At 47.0% G+C, this 18,671-nt stretch overlaps 1 long non-coding RNA gene across 2 annotated transcripts; it reads right to left on the bottom strand.

Moving 5' to 3' along the window:
• Positions 1-8,977: 8,977 nt before the first annotated feature.
• LOC123104533 (uncharacterized) lies at positions 8,978-14,000 on the bottom strand. 2 transcript variants are annotated; one of them, XR_006450416.1, is made up of 3 exons: positions 13,846-14,000; positions 12,423-12,730; positions 8,978-9,544 (listed from the first exon to the last, which is right to left on the bottom strand). It is a non-coding gene; the product is annotated as an uncharacterized lncRNA (long non-coding RNA). The 2 variants fall into 2 exon arrangements; XR_006450417.1 differs by lacking the exon at positions 8,978-9,544 and adding an exon at positions 13,389-13,465 and having other exon boundaries at positions 11,954-12,730.
• Between the last annotated feature and the right edge of the window lie 4,671 nt (positions 14,001-18,671).

Below are 18,671 nucleotides of genomic sequence, written 5' to 3'. Positions count from 1 at the left end.
CTGAAATCCCAATTTCAGCCCTCGAAACATCTCATATGTTCCGCGACGTTTCGAAAACGTCTTTGGTGCCTCTACTTAAACCATTTAATTGAACTATCACGTAGTTATCAAAACGTGTATGTCCGATGTTCGCAACATCGACAAACGACGTTGGGGTTCAGCACACTGAGCGGTGCATTAAGGACATAAGCTTTCTACTGATCGCATAATCGCTACTATCAACTTTCAACTATATTTTCTCTAGGAACATATCTAAACAGTGGAACTAAAGCGCGAGCTTACGACATAATTTGCAAAAGGTCTTTTGACTATGTTCAGGATAATTAAGTTCATCTTATGAACTCCCACTTAGATAGACATCCCTCTGGTCATCTAAGTGATCACATGATCCGAGTCAACTAGGCCGTGTCCGATCATCACGTGAGACGGACTAGTCATCATCGGTGAACATCTTCATGTTGATCGTATCTACCATACGACTCATGCTCGACCTTTCGGTCTCCGTGTTCCGAGGCCATGTCTGCACATGCTAGGCTCGTCAAGTTAACCCTAAGTGTTTTCGCTGTGTAAAACTGTCTTACACCCGTTGTATGTGAACGTAAGAATCCATCACACCCGATCATCACGTGGTGCTTAGAAGCGACGAACTGTAGCAACGGTGCACAGTTAGGGGAGAACACTTCTTGAAATTTTGTAAGGGATCATCTTATTTACTACCGTCGTCCTAAGCAAACAAGATGCATAAACATGATAAACATCACATGCAATCAAATAGTGACATGATATGGCCAATATCATTTTGCTCCTTTTGATCTTCATCTTCGGGGCTCCATGATCATCATCGTCACCGGCACGACACCATGATCTCCATCATCATGATCTCCATCATCGTGTCTTCATGAAGTTGTCACGCCAACGACTACTTCTACTTCTATGACTAACGCGTTTAGCAATAAAGTAAAGTAGTTTACATGGCGTTCTTCAATGACACGCAGGTCATACAATAAATAAAGACAACTCCTATGGCTCCTGCCGGTTGTCATACTCATCGACATGCAAGTCGTGAATCCTATTACAAGAACATGATCAATCTCATACATCACATATCATTCATCACATTCTTCTTGGCCATATCACATCACATAGCATACCCTGCAAAAACAAGTTAGACGTCCTCTAATTGTTGTTGCATGTTTTACGTGGCTGCTATGGGTTTCTAGCAAGAACGTTTCTTACCTACGCAAGACCACAACGTGATATGCCAATTGCTATTTACCCTTCATAAGGACCCTTTTCATCGAATCCGTTCCGACTAAAGTGGGAGAGACTGGCACCCGCTAGCCACCTTATGCACCAAGTGCATGTCAATCGGTGGAACCTGTCTCACGTAAGAGTACGTGTAAGGTCGGTCCGGGCCGCTTCATCCCACAATACCGTCGAAACAAGATTGGACTAGTAACGGTAAGCATATTGAACAACATCAACGCCCACAACTACTTTGTGTTCTACTCGTGCAAAGAATCTACGCAATAGACCTAGCTCATGATGCCACTGTTGGGGAACGTAGCAGAAATTCAAAATTTTCCTACGTGTCACCAAGATCTATCTATGGAGAGACCAGCAACGAGTAGAAAGAGAGTGCATCTACATACCCTTGTAGATCGCTAAGCGGAAGCGTTCAAGTGAACGGGGTTGATGGAGTCGTACTCGTCGTGATTCAAATCACCGATGATCCTAGTGCCGAACGGACGGCACCTCCGCGTTCAACACACGTACAGCCCGGTGACGTCTCCCACGCCTTGATCCAGCAAGGAGAGAGGGAGAGGTTGAGGAAGACTCCATCCAACAGCAGCACAACGGCGTGGTGGTGGTGGAGGAGCGTGGCAATCCAGCAGGGCTTCGCCAAGCACCATGGGAGAGGAGGAGTAGGGAGAGAGGTAGGGCTGTGCCAGAACTTCGTGTATAGCTCCCATGCGCCTCCCCACTATATATAGGGGTGGAGGGGCTGGTTTCTTGCCCTCCAAGTCCATTGGGGCGTTGGCCAAGGTGGGAGGAAAGAAATCTCATTATTTCCTTCCCCACCGATTGTTATCCCCCCTTTTTAGGGATCTTGATCTTATCCCTTCGGGATATGATCTTATTCCTTCTAAGGGGGGATCTTGGTGCGCCTTGACCAGGGGTGTGGGGCCTTGCCCCCACTACCCACGTCCATGTGGGTCCCCCCATGCAGGTGGGCCCCACTCCGGAACCTTCTAGAACCTTCCCGGTACAATACCGAAAAATCCCGAACATTTTCCGGTGGCCAAAATAGGACTTCCCATATATAAATCTTTACCTCCGGACCATTCCGGAACTCCTCGTGACGTCCGGGATCTCATCCGGGACTCCGAACAACATTCGGTAACCACATACAAACTTCCTTTATAACCCTAGCGTCATCGAACCTTAAGTGTGTAGACCCTACGGGTTCGGGAGACATGTAGACATGACCGAGACGTTCTCCGGTCAATAACCAACAGCGGGATCTGGATACCCATGATGGCTCCCACATGTTCCACGATGATCTCATCGGATGAACCACGATGTCAAGGACTTAATCAATCCCGTATTCAATTCCCTTTGTCTATCGGTATGTTACTTGCCCGAGATTCGATCGTCGGTATCCAATACCTTGTTCAATCTCGTTACCGGCAAGTCACTTTACTCGTTCCGTAACACATCATCCCGTGATCAACTCCTTGGTCACATTGCGCATATGATGATGTCCTACCGAGTGGGCCCAGAGATACCTCTCCGTTTACACGGAGTGACAAATCCCAGTCTCGATCCGCATAAAACAATAGATACTTTCGGAGATACCTGTAGTGCACCTTTATAGTCACCCAGTTACGTTGTGACGTTTGATACACCCAAAGCACTCCTACGGTATCCAGGAGTTACACGCTCTCATGGTCGAAGGAAGAGATACTTGACATTGGCAAAGCTCTAGCAAATGAACTACACGATCTTTTGTGCTAGTCTTAGGATTGGGCTTGTCCATCACATCATTCGCCTAATGATGTGATCCCGTTATCAACGACATCCAATGCCCATAGCCAGGAAACCATGACTATCTGTTGATCACAACGAGCTAGTCAACTAGAGGCTCACTAGGGACATATTGTGGTCTATGTATTCACACGTGTATTACGATTTCCGGATAATACAGTTATAGCATGAATAAAAGACAATTATCATGAACAAGGAAATATAATAATAATACTTTTATTATTGCCTCTAGGGCATATTTCCAACAACCTGGCCATCAAGGCTAACCTCCTCCTCCTCACAGCTAGTAGTACTGAAACCGCACATCATGTACTCGGTTTTAGTTCTACTAAGCCTAAACCCTTTCGATTCCAAGGTTTGTCTCCATAACTCTAACTTCCTATTTACCCCCGTCCGACTATCGTCAACTAGCACCACATCATCCGCAAAGAGCATACACCATGGGATATCTCCTTGTATACCCCTTGTGACCTCATCCATCACCAATGCAAAAAGGTAAGGTCTCAAAGCTGACCCCTGATGTAGTCCTATCTTAATCGGGAAGTCATCGGTGTCGACATCACTTGTTCGAACACTTTTCACAACATTATTGTACATGTCCTTGATGAGGGTAATGTACTTTGCTGGGACTTTGTGTTTCTCCAAGGCCCACCACATGACATTCCGCGGTATCTTATCATAGGCCTTCTCCAAGTCAATGAACACCATATGCAAGTCCTTCTTATGCTCCCTATATCTCTCCATAAGTTGTCGTACCAAGAAAATGGCTTCCATGGTCGACCTCCTAGGCATGAAACCAAACTGATTTTTGGTCACGCTTGTCATTCTTCTTAAGCGGTGCTCAATGACTCTCTCCCATAGCTTCATTGTATGGCTCATCAGCTTAATTCCACGGTAATTAGTACAACTCTGAACATCCCCCTTGTTCTTGAAGATTGGTACTAATATACTCCGTCTCCATTCTTCTGGCATCTTGTTTGCCCGAAAAATGAGGTTGAAAAGCTTGGTTAGCCATACTATCGCTATGTCCCCGAGACCTTTCCACACCTCAATGGGGATACAATCAGGGCCCATCGCCTTGCCTCCTTTCATCCTTTTTAAAGCCTCCTTCACCTCAGACTCCTGGATGCGCCGCACCAAAACGCATGCTGGTCTCATCAAAGGAGTCATTCAGTTCAATGGTAGAACTCTCATTCTCCCCATTGAACAGCTTGTCGAAGTACTCCCGCCATCTATGCTTAATCTCTTCGTCCTTCACCAAGAGTTGGCATGCTCCGTCCTTGATGCATTTGACTTGGCCAATATCCCTCGTCTTCCTCTCCCGGATCTTAGCCATCTTATAGATGTCCCTTTCACCTTCCTTCGTGCCTAACCGTTGGTAGAGGTCCTCATATGCCCGACCCCTTGCTTCACCAACAGCTCGCTTTGCGGCCTTCTTCGCCATCTTGTACTTCTCTATGTTGTCTGCACTCCTATCCAGGTATAGGCGTCTGAAGCAATCTTTCTTCTCTTTAAGCGCCTTCTGGACATCATCATTCCACCACCAGGTATCCTTATCTTCGCTTCTCCTTCCCCTGGACACTCCAACTCCTCCGAGGCCACCTTACGAATGCAAGTTGCCATCTTCATCCACACATTGTTCACATCCCCTCCTTCCTCCCAAGGGCCCTCCTTAAATACCCTATCCTTGAACACCTGAGCTACCTCCCCCTTGAGCTTCCACCACTTCGTTCTAGCGACCTTGGCACGCTTATCCCGCTGGACACAAATCCGAAAGCGGAAGTCAGCAACCACCAGCTTATGCTGGGGTACAACACTCTCCCCAGGTATCACCTTACAGTCTACGCACGCACGCCTATCTTCTCTTCTCGAGAGGATGAAATCAATCTGGCTAGAGTGTTGGCCACTACTAAAAGTCACCAGATGTGATTCTCTCTTTCTAAAGAGGGTGTTAGCTACAATCATGTTGTAGGCTAGAGCAAATCTTAAGACATCTTCTCCTTCTTGATTCCTGATGCCATAGCCAAAGCCCCCATGCGCCCCTTCAAAACCTGTGTTAGATGTACCCACGTGGCCATTGAGGTCTCCTCCTATGAAGAGCTTCTCACCAATCTGTACACTCCTAACCATGTCTTCCAAGCCTTCCCAGAACTCCCTCTTGGTGTTCTCATTGTGGCCTACTTGCGGGGCATATGCGCTGATAACATTGAGAACCAAGTCCTCAGCTACCAGCTTGACCAGGATAATCCGGTCCCCACGTCTCCTGACGTCTACGACTCCATACTTGAGGCCCTTGTTGATCAAGATGCCTACGCCATTTCTGTTTGCAGCCGTCCCCGTGTACCACAGCTTGAAGCCGGTATCCTCCACCTCCTTCGCCTTCTGTCCTCTCCATTTGGTTTCTTGGACGCAAAGGATATCAACACCTCTCCTCACTGCTGCATCAACTAGCTCCCGAAGCTTCCCTGTCAGAGACCCTACGTTCCAGCTACTTAAGCGAATCCTCCTAGGCTCGGCTAGCTTCCTTACCCTTCGCACTCGTCGAGTCAAATGCGAAGACCCTTGCTCATTTTCCACTACATCCGGGCGCCGATGTAGCGCGCCACTAAGGATGCGACGACCCGATCCTCGCTCACTTGCCACCATATCCGGATCAAGATACGGCGCGCCACTTGGGGGGTGACGGCCCGGCCCTTGCCCATTTTCCACCACACCCGGGTTCCGATGTGGCGCGTCGCTGAGAGGGTTACGCCACAACGAAAATCTTTTGGGTTTCATCTCCATAAAGTGGCTGAGTTTTTACGTTGGCTCGCCAAGCCTATCACAACCCTCCTCCTTTACCCGGGCTTGGGACCGGCTATGTTGAGACAACATAGGCGGAGTTCATAGATAAACTTGATCATAAACCAACAATTCATCGGTCTCAACAAACACACCGCAAAAGAAGATTACATCGAATAGATCTCCACGACAGAGGGGAGAACATTGTATTGAGATCCAGAAAGAAAGAAGAAGCCATCTAGCTAATAACTATGGACCCGAAGGTCTAATGTAAACTACTCACACATCATCGGAGAGGCTATGGTGTTGATGTAGAAGCCCTCCGTGATCGATGCCCCCTCCGGCGGAGCTCCGGAACAGGCCCCAAGATGGGATCTCGTGGATACAGAAAGTTACGGTGGTGGAATTAGGGTTTTGGCTCCGTATCTGATCGTTTAGGGGTACGTAGGTATATATATAGGAGGAAGGAGTACGTCGGTGGAGCAACAGGGGGCCCACGAGGGTGGAGGGCGCGCCTGGGGGGTAGGCGCGCCCCCCTACCTCATGGCTTCTCTGTTGGTTGCTTGACCTAGGGTCCAAGTCTTCTGGATCTTGTTCGTTCCAAAAATCACGTTCCCGAAGGTTTCATTCCGTTTGGACTCTGTTTGATATCCTTTTTCTACGAAACTCTGAAATAGACAAAAAAACAGCAATTCTGAGTTGGGCCTCCGGTTAATAGGTTAGTCCCAAAAATAATATAAAAGTGAATAATAAAGCCCAATAACATCCAAAAGAGAAGATAATATAGCATGGAGCAATCAAAAATTATAAATACGTTGGAGACGTATCACACCCCTCTTGCGACTCTGCTCTCCCTCTGTCATTTCAATGTCCACCACATTCTGCTCAGTTTCCTCCTCTTTCCTGGACGTGTTAGGATTCTGCTGCATGCCACCTCTACCTCTTCCACGGCCACCAGGACCCCTGCCTCGGCCACCTCTATTTCCAGAGCTTTCTCCAAGCCCTCTCCCCGGGCCTCTAAACCACGTTGCTCTCAGATCCTTAAACACTAGTGCCTTCGGGGGGTGAACCCCGTCCCCGCACTCTTTGAAAGTATGCCCAAGATATCTATAGACCGCACACCAGTCAGGCGGCCTTTCATACTTGACCCTGAAGAGCACCCTCTGAACCTCTCCCTTCTTCTTCACTACCAGGGAGACAGCGTTCTTCAGCGGTTTCGTGACATCAATGTTAACACGCACACATGCGAAATTCCCTTCAAAGTCTCGCACCATTGGTTCGGCATAATGAACTCCCCAACTGTCGATGATAATGCTTTGATCTTGGAGAAGTATCCTTGAGGAAAGTCGTGTATGTGCACCCACATCTCAACTTTATTGAGCTCTATGGAAGAGGGCTTAGTGAATCCATCATAGTGTGCCATCACCACTACCTTCCCTTTGAAGTTCCATGGTCCATCCTCCATAACACGTTCCCAGTCACCAATACACGAAAACTGCAATGTATAGAGGTTTTCCTCGAGTGGTTTGATCTTCACCTCTTGGGCTAGATCCCATGCCACCCTCATGTTCCAAAAAAACAATACTGGTTGTAGGGTTTGTCGATATGAACCCTAGCTATCGCCATCCAGCGGGTCGCCTCCTCCTGGAGTTCATCCTCTTCCACGATCACATCCTGCAGATCATCCTCCTGGAGTCCCAATTCTGCCATCATCGCCTCGAGTTCAGAGGAGCCCGAGCTTTCCGTTGCTTCAGCCATCGATCTGATCTCTTGCCCGTGGTTTCTTTTCCACGGGCGGTAGGAACCCTAGCTATCCTGGTCTCGCGCCCGCTATCGTGACCCAGAGGCCTCGGCAGACCGGTGATGGAGAAGGACAGCAAGGGAGTGGAGATCTCTACGGGGGACCGCCGTCGCCGCCGAGAGGAGCAGGAACCCTAACGAGAGGGGATCAACTGACAATGCTGCTGTATATGGCAGAGGTAAATTTGGTTGCTGATCGGAAGTGCTAGGATGGGCTGCCTGAGTGTTGGTTTGCTGGGGCCTTTTGTTCATATATATATCACACGTAATATTTCCTGAACCGAGGGCCTCAAAATTTTCGGGGCTTGTGTGCTCGGCCAATTTGGCCTGCCTTTTCAACGGGCCTACTGCAAATTTATACTACCACCCGTGGTCGAGGTGGATGGGTCCCTGATGGGGGAGCTCCTATACGGCGCTGCAGGCGCCCGTTCGTGCTCCTGGCGCCTGCAGTGCCCCGCACTGGACTGGCCCATGAAACGCAAAGCCTGGCGAATGCAAAAGCTCGCAAAAGAAAACGTGAAAAAATTTCTATATACAGATTTTGAACTCACCACATGAGCTACTTGCTTTCTATGATTAGTAACAGAGGCAAACGCTTAATAACAATGCTGCAACGCCGTTTCATTGCAAAAATCTATCACACCACTTAATTTTTTTGAACAAAGAACGTATAATCCATGAATTGAAAGGATAAGTTCACGAAAATGGAAAAAGTTCGTGAATTCGAAAAAAGTTCATCGGATTTGAAAAAGTTCATCAAATTCAAAAAAAAATTGTGAATTTGAAAAAAAGTTCATCAAATTTGAAGAAAGTTCATAGAATTTTTTTAAATCATTGAATTTCAGAAGAAGTTCATCGAATTTGAAAAAGTTCATCAAAATTCAAAAAAGTTCAGCGAATTTGAAGAAAAGTTCAACAATTTATAAAAAAAGTTCATCGATTTTCAAAAAAGTTCACAAATTTAAAGAAAAACTTCAGAAATTTTAGAAAGCGCGCAATAAATAAAACAAAAAAGATGAGAAAAGGGGAAAATGAATAAACCGAGCTGAAGAACAAAATAAAAAAAGAAAAATGATCTACCTTTACAGTCATGAGTGGATAGCCTGGTGGCTAGAGCCGAGCCCTTACGACAGAACGTTTGCGAGTTCGATTAACTGTAGCGCTCTTTTTTGACCTTCCGAAAAACAAGAAAAACAAGAATGAAAAAATAGAATGTGCCGGCCCAGTTTGGACTGCTGCAGGCGCCCGTTTGCAAATTGCACTATAACGGGCGTCTGCAGCGCCAAATAGAAAATGCCCCCTGATGGTGGGTTGTTCGTCCGTACATGCTACAATATCCTTTCCCTTGGAACGTTGTGTTTGTCCAGTTCATACTCCATCCCCGGCGCTCTTTTTTGACCTTTCAAAAAACAAGAAAAACAAGAATGAAAAAATAGAATGTGCCGGCCCAGTTTGGACTGCTGCGGGCGTTCGTTTGCAAATTGCACTGTAACGGGCCCCTGCAGCGTCAAATAGGAAATGCCCCCTGATGATGGTTTGTTCGTCCGTACGTGCTACAGTATCCTTTCCCTTGGAATGTTGTGTTTGTCCGGTTCATACTCCATCCCGGGACGTGCACTTGCCATTAATGGGATGCAGCCGGGGGAAACGGGAAAGCTGGACGATCCCCTGCACGCCCGTCTTCTGCAACAATCCTGTGTGCATCGTCCACTCCTGCCGTGCTGCGTGCCGCGGCAGGTTGTAGCTGTGTCAGGCAGGCAGGCAAACAGTAGTAGTACTCCACTCGCAACTTGTTGGAAAACAGCGAAGCCCGCCGCCCGGGCTGCCGCCGTCTGGCAGAGCACACTCGATAGCTCACCTTGGCTCTGGTCGCGGCTAGTTGCTCCGCGCGGCGATCGAACGTGCCGGGCTGCACCTGCACGTCGTCGCTATTTTTTTTAAAATACTATATTTTTATTAATTTACAAAAATAATACGCTGATTAATTATTATTTTTAAAAGTTATATAAACGTAATGCATGTTAAAATTTTCATGTATAGAAAAAATAGCTAGTAACAATCGGATAATAATTGATGCCCACTTTACTTGCAATGTAATTTGATAAAAAAATTAGACGATGTATACATAGAAATCAATGATCCTACTATTAATCTGTTACAAATAAGATCAATGTCAGAATATTGTCTTTAGCATCATTCGCACGATATTTGAGCAAATATAATAAAAACTTCTTTCTCAACTCATAACCATCCAGCACAAGCAATATATCTACCTAGTATGAGTACTTTATGTGGAAGGTTTAAAAATATGCAACGGAGAATACTCATCGTGCAAACCGGGTGAACCAATTCTTTATTATTTCATGAGGGCATAAAATCAACAACAAAATAGTCAGACACGTCCTTGCAATTTCCTAAATTAATATTATCTTGAATGTGGTGCTAACAAAAATAAATGCATGTATCTTGCATGTTATGATAATAAAATATATAAATTTATCCATTCATGCTCATTGGAATACCAACAAAAATATATTTTGTAATTTAGATATGTCGGAGTTTTAGCCGGGATGCGCAATTTTGAGTGCATCGTTGAATTGCCTCGCAAAATCTTGTAATTTCACTAAATGACTCAGAGTTTTAATCTCTGGCGACTATGATGTATGGATAGGGTCTAAAATATACACACGGTGTACAAGTTTGCTGCTGAAGTACAATATGTATCGGTCGATGAATGCATATAGAAAATAAATCCACAAGTGGTATATATTAGAAACCATAAATCATGAAACAATGGACAAGAGACCTTACTTAACAAGTCACCCCAAGCATGCTATCAAACAGTGTTGCCAACATTTGAATATTTGGCTTCACGCAGAACTCTCTCTCCTCACATCCGCGCGTCCGCGCCTTTCCCCGCCGCCTCCCTTCCATCGTTGGTGTGGCGAATCGTCTTCACCCTTTCACGGCATCGGTCGACCCATCCTATCCCTGCCATCCCCCCCTCCCCCGGTCGAGCCTGTACCATCCCCATAGCCTACCTTCTCTCAATGGTGTCGCCCACATCCTCCTCTCCCCGCTATGGCATCGTTGGCCTCCTTCTCTGATGGCAACCCCTCCCGCCACCACATCAGCATGGAGCCCATGCGCTCGCCAATCAGGCATCTTGGTCAGCTGGATCCTATTGTTCGGTGCAGAAAGGCTCGCCGCTGACGGCGCCCTCGTCTCTACAACTGGCACAAAGGTGTGACGCGGCGAGGAGGGATGACGCACGCATCGTTTACATGAGGCACAATGGTGTGGCACAACGAGGTGGAGAGACGGCACCCCCATCGTCAACATCGAGCACGCCGATGTGGCGCAGTGAGGAGGAATGGCACCCTTGTTGTCTAAATCATGTCGTGTGTTTTTTCCGCCACAAGTCTTCATCTTGTCTTCGTCATCTCATCTCCGCCCATAACTCGACTTGCCTCCAATCCAAGTCTCTCTGCTATAGCATGCAATTTTTCATCACATCCTAAATATATCCCCATTCCATTGTGCATGCCCTACTTCCTCCCTGACGCGTGTCTTCTTCGCACTAACTTTATTTGCTCTGTTGGCAATGCAGATGTCACTTCGCAACAATTAGCAGCCCCTTGATGCATCAATATATGAATATATACAATATTAGATGATGAGGGTTATATGATACGATGAGATTTATGGCACTACATTGGGTGTAATACCCATGCGTTGCCAAATCCTATATATTTAAGAAGTTCACCCCCACTACTTGATTTATCTCAACATGTAGCATAGACACCTCAGCATCTAATCACATCGAGCCACGTCATATCTCATGCAGTCCCACTCAAGCCCACCTCCTCGGGCCTGACCTATAAACTCCATCATCAATTATTTTATTTTTCCTATTTGTTTGCGGGGCTATGCTTGCCTCTACTGTACTCTCATCCAGCAGTTCCGTAAGCCTAACAGTCAAGACTCAACGCCAGCCGTCTAGCCCGAAATTGTTTGCTCTTCCGCTTCTGAAACAGACGACGCACTTTCCTAGCCCATATACATCGTCTCACCTCCCCACAAAAATTTCTCTCCAACCAATAAACGGTGGTCCACACATCTCATCTTCCGTCCTATCGATAAGGTGCAGCCGACAGAGATGATATTCAGCGCGCAACCTCATGCTCACGCCAAGATGGGCCTTGATGATGCACCTGAACGATAGCGCATCGCCGGCGGCGCCTTGGCTTTTGCCCGTTGCCAAATAAACACTAACGAAGGAACTAACGAAGGAAGCCAAGTAAATGCTCGTTAGTTATACCATGGAGCAAACCACTCAAGTGCTTCTTGGTAATAAAATCCCTAAAGAGAATTTACTATAATTGTAGACGTGTACCACTTCATCTTTGACAATTTCCTTCTGAACCCATATTGAGCTAGATCTCTCTGACAACATATGATAAATATTGTTTTGGCAGTACATGCTGCATGCTTGTGGTTCCAAAAAAATGATAGATTATATGGCACTACAATGTTGCATTCTTATATTATCACGACACATGTTGGTATTATACATAAAAGATTAATTGACAGTTAGCCTGCATTTAAGAATCAAGATTTGTCCCTGCTAAAATGTGAATAACTAATTATATCTCACCATTTTGAAATCAACACAGAAACCGCATTGTAAATTTGAGAAATGGTAGTTATGCAGCAATCAGTAAGCTAACAGATTTAACTAAATTGATGACTGAAGTCTGAAAAATGAGAATATATATATTTAAGTGAATTACCAATGGCCTTAGGTTGCAATATGGTATCCTGGGCTGTACAAAAAGTGCAAGTAGTGCAGTCCTTTGGCCAACCCCGCCGCAATCCTATTCTTGGTGTCCCAAGTATGTCACCGCTAAATAAAAAATTGTTCGTCTAACTGAGACAATTTATGTATGCAACAATACACATTTATAAGAAAATATACCCAAATTAAACTATACAAGATTCACCTTATGCTAGGAAAGAGCTTTTCCTTATTGTTTATATGGCTCTTGTAAGGAAGGAACAAACTTTCCTCTCCAGATCTCTATAAGTGATCCGAGCATACCTTCCAACAAAGCATAGATAAAACTTAAAAACCCTGTAATTTTTCGAACTCCTTAAATAGAAAAAACAAGAAACGCTGTCAATGTTCAACTAAATATTTGTTGTTTTGGTAAACTTCAGAGAACAGGGCATGCTCATGACAGGGACTATGTGATGCCAACACCAACAGACATCTGACATAGTTAATGAACTCTAGTAGAAGCGTTGATCAAAAGGAAGATAATCTGGAGTTCAGCTATATTCTTATAAGTACCTTCTAACCTCACAGAATCTAGAATGTACATTGGTAAGAAATCTTGGACATTATATCCTGAGTTATATAAATCAGCTCATAAGGAATAACGACTGGGTGAGTTGTAAAATTAGTTGTGGTATATTTGCAACAGAGAGCGTCATGGCTGCCTCGACATAAGGCGGCAAATAGGATTTCATTACAAATCCTGAAACTCACTTTTGGGTTCTAATTATTTAATCCTTTCTATGAAACACAAAAACAAACAAATGAACCATTTATTATTTGGGAGTGTCGAAACCAAACTATATACTATCCATGGCCATATGGCAAACCATCAGTTAGAGCATTTCAATCAACTATAACAACAGAATGTACAAGTGTGTATAAGTAAGAACCTTGGTAGAACAGATGTCTGCGTAACTACCTCAACATATGTGCAGCACTAAGTCATGGTAGAATTATATGATTACTTCATGTGTTAACTTCCTCGACACTCTTATCCTGTAATCTAAATCTCAATGAGCATTTGCTGGTTCAGCCACAACCATCCATCAAAATACACGAGATAAATGCAGATAATAATTTATATCCTTGATCTACTGAGGATATCTATACAGACTAGACCTTCATGTTTTACCAAATATGAAGTCTGATTTTCGTGGAATATTCATGTTGGTGGAAGCACTTCATTTTCAACAAAATACAGAAGATACAAAACCAACCTTACTTAACCTAACGTTATCCCCTAGGCCTCCCTCTGTAAATTTTAGTTTGACCAAAATGATGATGTTATCCACAGTCATACTACCCAAGAACAATTGGATGTTCTACAGAGAAGCTATGCATTACAGAGGAAAGGTTTAGTTTTTAGAAAGCCACACCTCCGTCAGCCCCGGCTGTCCTCCTGGCACCTGGGAGCGGGTATCCTGTATGTATAAGGTGTCGTTTCTTCTCTTCCCTGTAAGCCTCTGCCTCGGCTCTCCAGCCTTCTCGCCCTCCTCCTCTGACCGGCGGCAACCTCCTTGTGCATCATCTCACCCACTGTGACGCCCTCGATTCAATCGTACACTAATCATGCACGCAAATGTGTACGACCAAGATCAAGGACTCACGGGAAGATATCACAACACAACTCTAGACACAAATTAAAATAATACAAGCTTTATATTACAAGCCATGGGCCTCGAGGGCTCGAATACATAAGCTCGAATACACAAGAGTCAGCGGAAGCAACAATATCTGAGTACAGACATAAGTTAGACAAGTTTGCCTTAAGAAGGCTAGCACAAAAGCATCTACGATCGAAAAGGCAAGGCCTCCTGCCTGGGAGCCTCCTAACTACTCCTGGTCGTTGGCGTCCTCCACGTAGTAGTAGGCACCCTCGGGGTTGTGGTAGTCGTCGTCAAAGGTGGCGTCTGGATCCTGGGCTCCGATGTCTCTGGTTGCATCAACCGGAAAGAAGAAGAAAGGGGGAAAAGGGGGAGCAAAGCAACCGTGAGTACTCATCCAAAGTACTCGCAAGCAAGGATCTACACTACATATGCAACATTATCAAAGAGGGGTTGTATATGTGGACTGGGCTGCAGAAATGCCAGAATAGAGAGAAGGCCTAGTCCTATCGAAGACTAGCATCTTCTGGAAACCACCATCTTGCAGCAAACAAGAGGGAGTAGAGTAGCATAAAGTAAAGTGGTAGTAGTGTTACCAACCTCGGCCAGAGATCCTTTCTCGACTCCCTGCGAGAAAGCAATCCCAGAGCCATACTATCCAGTTATCATCACAATCAATCCTCATCGCCATCCAGTTCTCATCACAAGTATCCAGTTCTAGTTGTATCGATCGGGATACAACTCCAAGTGTCCGTTACCGTAGGACAGGCTATGCATAGATTAGTTCTTCCCTGCAGGGGTGCACCAACTTACCCACCACGCTCGATTGACTCTGGCCGGACACACTTTCCTGGGTCATGCCCGGCCTCGGCCAAACAATACGCCGCAACCCGACCTAGGCTTAATAGAGAGGTCAAGCACGCCGGACTAAACCTATGCCCCCAGGGGTCATGGGCCATCGCCCCGGGAACTCCTGCACGTTGCGTGGGCGGCCGGTGAGCAGACCTAGCTACCTCCCTAAAAAGGCAGGAGCTTACCAGTCCAACCCGGCGCGCGCCGCTCCGTCGCTGACGTCTATTAAGCTTCGGCTGATGTACACGACGCAGAACGCCCATACTATGCCCACGTGATGGTTAGTGCTATCAGGCCAGAGGCCCCTCGGATCAAATATCCAAATCGTAGTGGATTAGGAACGCGCGGTAATAAGTAGAGACTCACGAAAGATGTGACCCCGTTGCCCCGTCTCGAGGACTTGCGGCAAGGACTAAGAATGCCCGGCCACGCCTCATAATTATCTCGCGGGCACCCTCCAGGTCAACCCGTCTCCACATCACTCGCAATTATGCTCGCGCGGGCACCCCTCAGGGTCGACCCGTCTTTAGTAACATGGTTCAGTGTAACATAGTAACCATAGTAACTGTGTGTCCAAACATGAAGGGGAAAACCCGAGGAATCACCCCCGGTGAATTCCACTCGATGTAATCAACAAGGTGAACGTAAGAGGAATCACCCCCGAGGTTCACACTTGAGGGGTTGCACGACAGAGTCATATCGGAAGTGGTTAAGGCGGAATCACCCTCGATGACCACGACCGAATAGCTACACTACAGGGTTAACATCAGAAGTGCTGTAGAGGTCTCACCCTCGGCACTTGATAGTAACCCAGCAGAGTCGAGCAACTAAGGGGAAAGTGATGTGCGGTGTCGGGGCCTGGTCTTCGATCCCGTTGATCGGGTCTTCAATGATGAAGCAGGGGCAACAAGGACAAGGTGGGGGTCACTGATGGATCACTAACCAACCTATACTAAGCAGTTTAAGATAAGCAGGTAAGGTACAACAGTAGATACAAAAGCAGGCTATGCATCAGAATAGGAGCAAACAATAACAGTAGTAAAATCTAATGCAAGCATGAGAGAATGGAATGGGCGATATCGGGATGATCAAAGGGGGGGCTTGCCTGGTTGCTCTGGCAAGGAGGGGTCGTTGTCGACGACGTAGTCGATCACCGGGGCATCAGCGGCCTCGGGGTCTACCGGAGAGAAGAGGGGGAAGAAACAGTAAATACATAGCAAACAGAGGTAACACTAAGCATGACATGACGATACGTAGCGCTAAGCGTGCTCTAACGCGGTACTACACGTTGCAGACGAAGGGGGGAAACATCCGAGGGTGAATTCCCGACGTTAGGTGGATTCCGGACAAAGGAAAAGAGGGGGAAAGTTCCATGTTCAGCATGCTAGGGGCATGTGACAGATGAACGGACCACGTATTCGGATTCGTTGGATTTTTCTGAGCAACTTACATATAGAAAACATTTTCATCCGAGTTACAGATTAGTTTATATGAATTTTCTAAGTTTTAAACATTTTTAGGAATTATTTATATTAACAAAAAAGGAATATGATGTCAGCATGATGTATGAGTGACTTCAGCAGTCAACTGTCCGGTTGACTGGTCAAACTGACATGGGGACCCCCCCTGTCATAGACAGTGGGTTAAACAGAGCTCAAACTAATCTAAATTTAGTTAGTAAAACTACTGGGCCCACCTGTCAGTGTCCAATTAACTAAACTAATTAGTTTTAATTATTAAAATGTTTTAATTAGAGGATTAAGAAGTGGGACCCGCACGTCAGTGGCACCGAGTGCCCAGTCAGCATAGTTGACCACGGTCAACGTGGTCAACTGGGTCCAGGGGGCCCACAGGCAGCGACCCAGAGGCGGGCCCTACCGGTGCCAGGTCAGCGCCAGCGCCGGAGCAACGCCGGCGAGGCCATCCGCGGCGGATCCGTGCCGGAGTTAGCCGGAATTCGCGCGCAGGGCGCGAGAGGGGGTGTGGCCTAGTGCGTTCGATCGGGCGTCCGACGCCGCATCGATCTACGGCGGTCCCGTGGGCTAACTCGGCCGGAGTGGAGCGCTACATCGACGGCGACGGGCGGCGCGTTCAGACGGAGTTCGGGATCGGCGCTACAGAGCGCGTGCGAGCGAAGTAAAGGGCTAGGCGAGGTCTATGGCGCTCCAGGAGCTCGTCAGAGCTACTAGCTCGAGCGGAGGAGCTCGGTGGCGAGCCCTACGACGGTAATGGCGGACGGCGGAGCTCGGCTTGCGGGCGAGCTAGCTACGGCGCGGGGAAGAGCACGGGGAGAGAGGGAGAGGAAGGCGGAGCTCACTGGGCGCCTGTAGGGGAGGGCAGCGGGCTCGAGGAGGGCACGAGGTAGCCGGAATTGACGGAGAAGCGGCGGCTGTCGAAGGAAGAAGAAGACGAGGATCCGGGGCAGCAACGCCTCCCAGCTCGCGCTGCTGGCCGTAGTAGACGCAGGAGATGCCGACGATGCTCCTCGACGTCTTCGCTTGGCTCGGGGAGGTCGTCGGCCATGGTCACGGCGAGGCGGTAGCAGCGGCCGCGTCGGGTGGGCGCAGGGGAGAAAGGGATCTGGGGAAAGGGAGAGTGGAGGACGGAGTGGGGAGCGAGGGGGCAAGTGGGGGAGGGGACCGAGGCGCCGCGGTGACGCCGACGAGCTGGTCCGGCAGGGACTGCTCGGTCGCAGGCGCCCGGTTGCGTGAGCAGTGGCAAAGAAAGGCGACCGAGGGAGTGCAGGGTTGGGCCGGCCTGGCTGGATGGCCAGCTGGGCTGAGGCCTAACGCGAGGGGGGGGTCTCTTTTATTTTCCTTTTAAAAGCCTTTGTATTTTCTGTTCCTGTTTTATTTTACAGCAATAGTTTTGCAATAATTCAAGCCACCAAATGACCTTGCATAAAAGTGGAGCTTGGCCACAAAAATACTATGAAATATTCTGCAGTGTCACAAAAAGTTTGTGCAATTTTGGAGTTCATTTGAATTTTTCATAAAGAGGATAGCATTTAAAAAAATGCTTAAATGATGTGGTTATAATTGCCAAAGCTCATCTTTGCACAAGAGGGATGTTGTGTTCCTTAACAAATAAATGTTGTGGAATATTTGTCAAATGACGGACATTTTTCTAGCAAGTTTCGAGCAAACTCATTTTGCATTGTGACTTTGAATTGTTTTCAGAGAGGAATTTGAAATGAGATATTATCCCAACATGATTATCATTGAAATTCACAGTAGCTTAGCATCATCATGGTGGTTTAGTGATGGGGTTATGTACCCAGGGTAGGGTCATGGACCTGATCTAAGTACCTTACCCAAGGACACCCTTAGAAGAAGTCGCCTTCCAGTCGACCAACGAGGGACACACTCGACTGACTTGAAGGACTCGACCACGAAGACTCACTCGACCACTAGAAGGTCAAGAGGCACTCTGCACTGCAACGGCCTGTAATCAAGTAGACTTTATGATAGTAAAGGCACTTTATGTGGGGCGTTACCAGTAACGCCCCAGACTTAACACACCTTAAACCCTCTCCTACGTGGGCTGGCTGGGGTCCTGGCGCACTCTATATAAGCCACCCCCCTCCACAGGTAGAGGGGTTCGGCACCTTGTAACTCATATACTCATAATCCACTCGACCGCCTCCGGGCTCCGAGACGTAGGGCTGTTACTTCTTCTGAGAAGGGCCTGAACTCGTACATCCCTTGTGTTTACAACCTCTCCATAGCTAGGACCTTGCCTCTCCA

The sequence above is a fragment of the Triticum aestivum genome, chromosome 5A (assembly GCF_018294505.1).
Source record: "Triticum aestivum cultivar Chinese Spring chromosome 5A, IWGSC CS RefSeq v2.1, whole genome shotgun sequence".
Lineage (NCBI taxonomy): Eukaryota > Viridiplantae > Streptophyta > Magnoliopsida > Poales > Poaceae > Triticum > Triticum aestivum.
Note: the sequence above shows the minus strand (reverse complement) of the source record. Positions and strands in the feature narration are given on the sequence as shown.